The 10,350-nt window shown below is 55.0% G+C and overlaps 1 long non-coding RNA gene across 1 annotated transcript; it reads right to left on the bottom strand.

Annotated features, from left to right (window-relative positions):
* Window positions 1–7,366: 7,366 nt before the first annotated feature.
* Window positions 7,367–10,131, bottom strand: LOC138062913 (uncharacterized). The gene is made up of 3 exons (XR_011136623.1): window positions 9,986–10,131; window positions 8,263–8,476; window positions 7,367–7,579 (listed from the first exon to the last, which is right to left on the bottom strand). It is a non-coding gene; the product is annotated as an uncharacterized lncRNA (long non-coding RNA).
* Between the last annotated feature and the right edge of the window lie 219 nt (window positions 10,132–10,350).

Consider the following 10,350-nt stretch of genomic DNA (forward strand, 5'->3'; position numbering starts at 1 on the left):
GAGAGAAAAAGACAGAATGAGGAGGGCTGAGGACACAATTTCCCAAGTTTGTCCATGTGACAGAAGTGTGGAAGAAGTCAGCCTTAAGCTAAGGTAAAATGCTCTTTCTCCAGCACCCCAACTATATCCTCAAGGTATTTGGTACAGAGCAGACTCATTCGCTATCCCTGAAGCAAATGGGAGCAGAAAACAGCACAGTGTGAAGCACAGGTTACGGGAGGGGACTTCGCAAGGGATCTTGCCCCAGGCATGGGTAGCAAGAAAATCTAGACGGAAGAAATAGGCAGGAGTCCTCCTCCCCTCAGCTGCTGCTTGGCTCTGAGCATATTCACGGCTTGCCCATAGGTCTCAGTTTCCCCATCTGGAAAATGGGGATAAAGCACTGCTCTCCCCAGGGCGAAGGGGCCAGGAACACTGAATGGGAGCTCTGGGGGCCTCCACTCCGCGCTGCGATTTGTCAAGCGCTAAGTAGTGCTGCTCTCCTCCCTGCCTCCAAAGAGAGGCCTTTGTAAAACTGCATCTATTGCTTGAGCCCTAGCAATAAATTATAGACGACTGCCTCTCCCCCCGCCACGTGCTCGCTGCTCCCCACGGCAGCCGACTCCATGGCATGCTGGCAGAAATCAGCTGTTTCACAACACCCACTTTTTGGGGCGGGGAGGGGGATGCATACTTTTTATTACTATTAGTCGCAGGGAAGAAGCACACCAGTGCACTGTGCTTGAGCAAGGTGGCATCTTTCATCTGTGAGAAGTTTTAAAGTGCCGGGTCTGGTTCTTTCTCTCCTGCTAGGTACACCTATGCACCAGAGCAGCCCTCCCACTCCATCCTCCAGCGAAATCATGTTTGAGTCAACGTCTTCTTCACATGTTTATTAAAATTCTTGGTTTGTTGTTGTTGTTTTGAAATAGGAATCACTATGGCTGTACTCCACAGTTAGGTCTTGTCTACCCGCAGCTCCAACAGGGCCCAGGCAGCAGGGATCAGGACCAGGAAAAAAACAGCTGCAGCAGAGCCAGAGCAGAGAAGACAGATCCCCAGGCCTCTCCTGCCTCATGTTGCTCCTTGCCCTGCTGTGCCTCGAGGCCTAAATTGAATCTGATTGCCGAAGTTCGGCAATCGCCGCCGGCCGAGCTACGGCTGAGGCTGGGGGCCACCTTGGGCCCACAACGGCTGAGGCGATGGCGCGACCCAGAACCCCCTCGGGCCCTGGCTCTGAGGAGGCCCTTGGCAGAGGTTTCAGCGCCCACCCCAACCCTAGGCCCGCCCCGCGGCCTGCCCCCTGCCACCGTTCCTCCGCCCCCGGCCCTGCCCACCCGGGCAATGAGCACCGCCCCCCGCTGCGGCCCTATTTATAGCCCCGGAGAGCCCGCGAGATTTCCTCTGTCCCAGGGGATGTTTCGCCTTTGTCTCTCGCGAGAGTTGGTCTCGGCGAGGTCTGCCGATTGCTCCGTCCCCCGGGGGGTGTTCCCCTCGCCCCGGCCGGTGCGTCACTGCACGGCGCCCGGCGGCAGCGTAGGCCCTGTAGGGGCCTTCGTGGCCGCGGGCTTGTGCGGCCGCGGCGGCGCCTGAGCTCCCGGGGGGCACTGAGGGCCTGGGCGGCGGACGTTGGGGGTCCCAGGACCGTGGGGCGCTGGGGACTGCGGGGCCTGGAGCCCTGGGCAGGGCCGGGGGCTGAGGGGGAAAGGCTGGGAGGCGCTGAAGGGGCCCCGAGGGGGGAGGCTTGGGAAAAGCTGGGGCCTCTGTGGGGCACTGGGGTCTTTGTGGGGCTGGGAAGCATCGGGGAGGCCCTGGGGGGGGGGGGGCCGGGAGGTGTTGGGGGTCCGTGGGCAGGGTTGGGTGCTCTGCGGGGCCTGGAGTGTTGGGGGTCCGTAGGCAGGGCTGGGCGCTCTGCAGGGCCAGGAATGGTCGTGGGGAGGCCTTTGTCCTTGTGTGCCTCTTCCCAATGTGCCGGGGGAGGCTGAACCCCCCCACAGTGGTTCCTATGCAGCGAGGAGCCTCCTCCCAGGATGGTGCTGCTCCTCGGCCCAGGCACGAGCAGGCTGGAGGGCGCTGCTGCTTGTGTCCCAGCCCCCTGAGCCCGGGAGCAGCCCTGAGCTGCCGTGGCAGCCTGGCCACGTGGTCCTGGCTGAGCATGATGGGGCAGAGGCAGGAGGGGTTTAGTCAGGCTTTTCCCAGTGCTGTGGGACTCTTTGCGGGGAAGATGCTGCTTGCAAAGTGCTAAGTAGTAGTGTTACTGTTGGCCTGGCCCCAGGATGGAATAGTTTGTAAAAGTGGATCCCTACCACTAACTGTTAGTGGTAGATAATGAAACAGTGCATTTCTCTCCTCTATGCTTTCTCAGCCCCCTCCAGCAGCTGTTTCTGTTGAATGTTAGGAGTAATGACCTATTTCACAACATGTGCTTTCATGGGGTGGGAGGGGACAGTTACTGTGTGCAAGAGTTATCCGCAGCAGCCCTTTGTGTTTTAACCATGTTGCAAGTTTTTTTCCCTGAGGAGCAAAATATAAACCATAACGAATTTAGCTTCCCAGTCTCTTCTTGGAGTGTTTCATCCCCTGGGAGACAGGAGATTGTATCATTACCTGGAAATGTAATTTGAATTATCTTCTAACTAGATTATGGGATCGCAGTGATGGATTCTGCACTGCCCTGCACTTTTATTTTATTGTTTGCAACTGCAGAGTGTGAGGGTGAAGCCCTACCAGCTCCCAGAGGGATGTTTCACTCACTCTGAGCTGCTGTAAGTGATTGCACAAGGTATAGAGCAACAGAGGATCAGGGCCAACATTTGCCTCTGGTCCCCAGTGGCACAGTGTTTGAGTGCCTGACAAACGTTAATGGAGTCATCACTCGCAGTTTCATGTGGAAATTGGTTTTGCAAGCTCTAGTCAACAGAGCTAATGATAATTAAAGAGAAACCCTTTAGTGCTCCTTGCGCAGGGTTTCCTGGGGGCCTGTTTACCCTGCACATCTTGGGAAATAGCTTGAGTTTTGCGTGGTGCTGACACCATTTCAATGTTGACTACTCTTTCCATGTGGACAGAGGGGCCGGAAGCCCAGAGGTGCTGGATCACAAGGCAGAGCTGCTGCCCCTTCCAGGGCCACATATGAGGGCGAAAGGCATCTGCTGCCCAAGCAGCATCTGGCACAGCCCCACACAGGCACTGTAACTGCTGAGGGAGCTCTGGTGATTGTGGAGGGTCAAAATTAGGACCTAGTCCCAAAGCTGTTGCGTTGAGATCGCCCTATCCTGGTCGTTGTGATCGCAAGGGCGCTCCTGTTTTATGTTACCTGCCACCGCAGGCTGGCTGCCAGGCTTGTTTAAATGTTGTTTTGGTCAGAGGCACCGATGACCTGGCCTCCTGGGATTTGGGGACTGTGGTGAGAAATGGACTGGACATGATGTTTCCCTGCCCTCGGCCATCGCTCAGGGCCAGACGCGAGGTCTTGGCCTGGGGCAGGACCTCGGCTGAGGCAGCGTCCTGATGTGATGTGCTGCATCCATACAAAATGACTCATTTTCTGACGGTAGCAGGTGAGAATAGCTGTGACTGTCACTTAGCTGGATTTCTGGGATGGGAGAGAGCTGGCAGGAGCCTTGCAGAGAGGCAACCCTTTCCTAGGGCTGCACTTACCGCTGGTGAAAGGCTGTAAAGATAACAGTCCTTTCCCAGCTGATGCCTTCCACGGGGAGATTTAATGTAATGGGAGCAGCGAAACAACCCTCAAGCCCAGTGTTAGAGAAGGAAATTGTAGCTGACTTAGCTTCAGCTTAGCATAAGTCTGACTCTTGCTTAGTATAAGTGCCTAAAGTAGGTGAAGCCTGTGGGCCGTGGGACTGAACTGTAACCCGAAGAACATTGCTGACGAGGCGACTGCAAAATCAGCTAGAACCAGCCCTCAAGGAAATGGAACAGAGTGACCAGAATGAACAGAGGTAATGGCTGACCTTCGGATAAGATAAGGTACTGTGGAGCAGGAACATAGCAACTGTCTAGCAACCATCCCAGGCTGTAGGCATGGACCAATCCATCAGAGGGAAAGAGACCACTGACTCAGTAAAGAAGATCGGAAGAGACTTTCACTGGCAGGCAGGAGAAATAAGACTGTAAAAAGTATAATTACCTAAGAAGTCTTTTGTTCTGGGTCCCTCTCCGGAGGCACCCAGCTTGAGCTGTTACTCTATCATACTGTCATTTAAATAATTAATTTTTGGTGTTACCTGTGTGTGAGACTCTGCTCCTCAGAAACCTAGGGCTGAACTGTTTCCACAATACATGGGGCGCTACAAGCTCTTTTGGGTCCTCACAGGGCTCTACAGGTTCGTGCTGAGCTTGTACGGGCCCGCTGGCCCTATGGGCTCATTCTTGTCCCTGACAAGCGCTAAGGGCTTGTACAGGCCTGCATGGTGCTCCACAGGCTCATGTGGGCCTGCACAGGGCTCTGCAGTTTTGTTTGAGTCTGCACCGAGCTCATACGGGCCCACCACTAGGCCCTACAGGCTTGTTTGTGCCTGTACCAGGCCTGACAGGCTCGTATGAGTCCCCAGGGGGCTCTGTGCACTCCTCTGGGCCTGTGCTGGGCTCTGTGGACTGCTGTGGGCCCGCACCAGTCCCTAGGGGTCTGCACGGGGCCCCATGGGCTCCTCTGGGCCTGCGACGGCCCTACGCGCTCGTGCAGGTTCGCATGGGGCTCTACAGGCTCGTTCAGGCCCCTGCCAAGCCGTACGGGCTCGGGGCCCGCGCCGGGCCGTGCAGGCTGTAGGGGCCAGGGCCGAGCTCGTACTGCCCTCTGCTGTCGGGATGGCGGCACTGCACCCGGCCGGGGCGCGCATGCGCGGGATTTCCGCCGTGCTCTCCGCTGTCCCAATAGCGGCACTGCTCTCCCGCGCTGTTCGGAGCCCGCGCATGCGCAGTGCTCCAGAGGGAGACCGATGCCGCGCTGCGTTCGCGGCCGGCGCATGCGCGGCTCCCTGGAGCAGCGTGGCGGCGAGCAGGGACGGAGGCGGCGGCGGGTGAGGGCCGAAGCCGCCTGGAGTCGGGGATCCGGGGGCCCCGGTGAGGCGAGCGCGTCGCTTCGGGTGGCCGCGGGCGTCGGGCGGTCTCCTGCCCGCGGGGGCCGTCGCTGCGTGGAGGCGGAGGTGGGGGGGGGCTCGGGCCTGGCGCCGGCAACGCGGGCCGAGTCTGCCGGGAGCGCGGGTTTGACCGTCCGTTTGCCGCGTGTCGCCTCAGGGCCCCGGTTCCTCCCCGGCGCGGCCGGGGCGGGCGCTCGCCCCCGCGGAGGCGGCCGGGAGGAGCGGCGTTGGGGCGCGGCGTCGGCGGGAGGACGGCTCCTGCTGTGCCCGAGGGTGCTGGTACGTCGCGAGGAAGTTTAAAATCACTGGAGCGAACAGATTTAAGGTCAGTTTGAGCCAGGTACGATTAAAGCAGCCCCAAGTTATTTACTTAAGAATTGTAGCTAGGGAAACAAGAAGATGGATAGAAATAAAATACTCCCAGGCACTCTGAGGCCTCCTCCAGGCACGGACTGTGGGCCCCAGCCAACCCGGGCACCAACTGTTGAAACCACACTGAGCCTCGCTGGGTCCTCCCTCCGGTACAGCTGCCCCTAACAGTGGCCTAGTTTTATTAATAATAACAGATTAATTTATAAAAAGTGTTCTAATGCATATTGGGTGTGATCTATGTCTCCCCCTTGACTCCTTCCCACTTTAGAGAAAAGGCAATTTATAGTGCTTCTTGCTGAAGAATGTTGATAGGTGGATGCACAGATGACAAATGGATTTTTCTCTCTTTTCCTCACCACCGAACCCTCTGTACATGCAAGATGACTCTCTAAGTGTGGCTGGTCTGGGATAATAATGCTGTGCACGATGCTTAAGGAGAATGTTAACATAGAATCGCAGGCTAAGGGATAACCTAAACATCTAAAAGGCTCAGGAAAAAGCTACTAGAACAGTGAGGGGCTATGGGAAGCCCCAGTGACACTACAGAAAACAGCCTGGCTTTTAGGCACGTTCTCAGAGAAGGAGAGATGTCTTACTCCAGCCCATAGGCAATGAGTGCTATTCATTACCACCTTTAATTACCAAAAGTGCTGTAAAAGCAGAAGGGGCTAGAGATGATGCATAGCAGAATATAGACTATATGTAAAGTTTAAACAAACAGCAACCCCCTCTTAAAATAGAAACACGTTAGTCCTAAGTATTAGATGAATGTAGCTTGTACCCTCATGGCCTCATCAGTCTTTTTGGTTTCTTTGGCAGGGTAGCCCACTGAAGGGGAACATCTTGAAGAGAAGCAGCTCGACGTCATGATGCAGTTGTTCACTTTGGTCATCACCTCCAAGTATAGGAGGAATAATCTAGGAGATGTATCAAAAAGGTTATAGCTTTGAAACAGAGGCAGACAAATTAAGTGCTATCATTCTTCCATGTAGTTAAAGACTGAGAGAATTGTTAGTTAAGCATGTGTATTCAAGGGTTTGAGAAAGGATATTGAACAGTACAATAATACTGAACCAGAATAAGGTTTCATGGAAGATGGCATAGGTGTGTATAAGGGGATGTGCCTGCCTGTCTAATAACCTAGCCCTAATTGCTGTATGTAATGGTTCCAAGCCGTTTGCCCTGTAATGTATGATGCAAAGTGCTGTAATAAGACCTTTCCCTTATGGAAAGGAAAAAAAAAAAAAAAAAGAACATATGTTAATTTAAGTGTTTCATTGAAGGTAAAATGCAGGTTTGTTTGTTATAGAGATGGAATCAAGGATAGCAAATGCTGACAAAGAGAAAAGATGGGCAAGCAGTTTTTTGTGATTAATACCTAATGGACCGGATGAAACAAGGAAGCAAAAATGAAGTTTAGTGGACCCTTAATATCCCCAGAAACTGCTACAGAAGGAGGTGTTCTGGTGAGGGTAACTAAGGTAACTGTTGATAACAAACGCCTATTATTTCTGTCTCCCAGGAGCCGCACTGAGGACTAGGTAACCCATTCTTACCCTTTGGATATTGTTAACTGTATCTGCCTTAGTTTTGCTTTAGCCGTTTCTGTTTGGTGGTGTTAACTTATATGCGTATACAGAACTGCATTTGCCCAGGTTAGGGAACCATAATTAAAGCTTTGAGGGGGGAAAAAAAGCTCTAAAATGAGAATCTCCCAGTGACCTTAGAGGTTTGATTCATTTGCAGGATAATGTTCCAAGGGCCAGCAACTTGAAGAGGAGCAATTCAACCCGTTTTCTTAATTTCGGTGACACTGTTTTAAGGAAGCATGTAAGTACAGAAGGGGTTTGAGAGGGTTTTCAAACAAGACAGGTGTAGAAAAGTTCGAGCCCAGGTTTCTGAGGAGCAGTCTCATGCATGTACAACACCAAAAATTATTTAATTAAATGACAGTACAGCAGAGTAACAGCTCAAGCTGGGTGCCTCCGGAGAGGGACCCAGAACAAAAGAATTCTGAAGTAATTATACTTTTTACAGTCTTATTTCTCCTGCCTGCCAGTGAAAGTCTCTTCTGATCTTCTTTACTGAGTCGGTGGTCTCTTTCCCTCTGATTGGTTCACATCTACATCCTGGGATGGGAAGCCTATAATCAGCAACTGTAACATGATTCTGGTGCGTGTATTCCTGTTCTGCTGCCCTTCTAAATGAAGGGGAAACTTCTTAAGCTGTGGGGAGAACTTGCACGCTCGTGTATACTTTGCTGTTTCTTGCTTAAAGCTGAGGGTTTGGAGTTTTTCACTTAAGGTTTATTGCTTAGTTTGTTGTTGAGGGCCTGTCACTCAGGGGTTTAAATAAACCATAGTTTATTGTGGCACTCAGTCTTTCAGTCAGGGTTTACAGTTTGCTGACTTAGCGATCAGGGCGCAGGATTTAAAATCCAAGCTCATCCATAAATTTTAAAGTCTCGGCAACCATTTGGGTTCCAAAATTTTCAGTTTGTCACTTAGGGTTCAGGGCTTATGCCTTACTGATAAATGACAAGGGCTAAATCCTTAGATAATATAAACCGAAAGCCCTGAAGTCTGAGCAGCAGGCTGCAAACCCTTCTTTGGGGTTTGTAACCTTCCCCTGTACCCAGCGTTCAGCTTTGTGCACTGACCTGAGGTCTGGATTTGATACGGCACAGGCCCATCACACTGAGAGCGGCGATGTGACAGGTGAGCCGAGAGCTGTGAAAGTGTCTTGCGGGGCTCTAGTCTGGGGTAGGGCAGAAGTGCAGACAGGCGAGATCAGAGATCAAAGATTCTCTCACCTGTCAGAGCTGAATCCTATTCCTGAAGGAAAAAGCAGAGGGGGTAGGCTGTCGGCTGCTCAGACACCTGCCACGTCAAGGGCAGCAGCAGGAGCTGACCCTTCCCTGACGGACCGATGAACACTGGTGCGGAGATGACTCTTCAGGTGTCACAGGGTAAGGGGAAGCATGCTGGCACCGAGCTCCATGGCAGACTGTCTCCCAGGTGTTGCTTCTGTGCAGTAAAACAATAAACAGTTTCTTTATTCTTTGTGCTCACATCTGCGTTTTCTGCTGTTGCTTTGCCTGAAGATGATGCCCAGGGGAGGAGGTGACACATTGTGTCTGGGGTTGGGAGCTGGTCTCCAAGTCCCTGCAGTTCCCAGGGAACCCAGTGATGTTTACAGGGCTCGGGGTAACTTCCCTTGCATTGCCTGGACCCTCAGAGCTGTTGGTGGAGTTTCCCATTATCCTGGGGGCAGCCAGGGCCCCCCCTGGACTGTCTGAGATTCCCAGAGTGATCTCAGATCTGCTTTCAGCACTCTGCAAATGTCCCTTGTGTGTCGGGCTGGGGCCTGTGTGCCTGGGGCTGGGAGATGGAGTTTCTGTGAGGACAGGAGGCGCCTGCAGGCACCTTGCCGTCAGCCACATTGAGCCCTGTGGCATGCCTTGTAGCCCTTTCGGTGTGCACCAAGGCTGTTTATTTTGGTTTGCCCAGAGCCCTGCGTTTGCCCTCTGATGCCCTCGGGACCCCTCAATTTACGTTTTAGGTTGCTCCTAAGACTTCAGTGTGCCCTGGGACCCAATGTTTGTTTTCCAGCACACTACGGAGTTCTCTGTTTAGCTTTCTCCCCTGTACCGGAGTTTTCTGGGTGATTTTTGGTGTGCCCTGAGGTCTTCCCTTTGCTTTTTAGTGCCCCCAGAATCACTCTGTTTGCTCTATCACCACCTGGTAACTTTTTTTTGTTACTTTTGTTGTACTCAGAGCTCTCGATTTGTTCTCTTGTCCCCTGAATACTCCCTTTTCCTCGCTGTACGCCCTAGGGCTCTCCCTTCAGCTTCTAGCAAGCACCTCCGAGGAGCTGGGGTGCCTCTGCCCCCTGGCAGCCCCAGCTGTCCCTGATGGGGCTGAGAGCAATTCCCTGCCCCTGGTTCCTGATGGGCTGCAGCTGTGAGCCCCGGGGCTGGAACAAGCCTCAGGTGGGGCAGGGGGCACTGATGGCGACAGCAGGCACGTGCCGGGGCTGTAGCCATAGTTGGGGGAATCTTGTGCAGGGGCCGGTCTCGGACAACGGAGCTGCCTCTGAGCGCTGCCCGCCGGGACCGGCGCTGCGGCCGCACCGCGGAGGAGGTGAGCGGGGCCGGGGGGTGCGCGCGTCCCGGCAGACGGGAGCATCTCGGGCCAGCGGAAACTGCGCCGGGGATGGCGGTGCACCAGGGCGGTGGGGAAGAGCGGAGCACCGGGGCCACGGGGAGAGGTCAGGAAGGGGGTGCGCCGGGACTGTGATGGGGCCGAGGGGGAAGGGTTGCTCCGGGGCTGGAGGAGGAAGGAAAGGGGGCGTCGGGGCTGCAGTGGTGCGGGTTGGGGGAGGACGGGGGGGCGTCAGCATTTGCGGGGTTGTTTTACTGCGCGGTGGGAGTGGCGCGGGGGGTCCTGGGTCAGACCGGGACCGTGTCGGGGGGGGGATCCCAGAGGAAGCCCTGCGGAGAGTCGCAGTGGGGCGGGGGCAGTGTCGGAGCTGACCCGGGGGTCAGTCGCGCCGCTGTGGGCGAAGCGCCAGATCGGTGATGCGGATCGCGGCGCCGCGCTCCGAGCTCCGGGTCTCCGCGGGCGGAAGGGGCGGGAGGGACGGAACGGAATCGCCTCAGGGTCAAACCTCAGTGAGCATTGAGGCCCGCAGCATGCCGGGAGCAGTAGTCTTCCGGCACTGGGCTTCCGGGCGGCCATGCTCTTTCGCGCGGCATGCCGGGAGCAGTAGTCTTCCGGCACTGGGCTTCCGGGCGGCCATGCTCTTTCGCGCGGCATGCCGGGAGCAGTAGTCTTCCGGCACTGGGCTTCCGGGCGGCCATGCTCTTTCGCGCGGCATGCCGGGAGCAGTACTCTTCCGG

Source organism: Struthio camelus, chromosome 30, assembly GCF_040807025.1.
Source record: "Struthio camelus isolate bStrCam1 chromosome 30, bStrCam1.hap1, whole genome shotgun sequence".
Classification (NCBI taxonomy): Eukaryota; Metazoa; Chordata; class Aves; order Struthioniformes; family Struthionidae; genus Struthio; species Struthio camelus.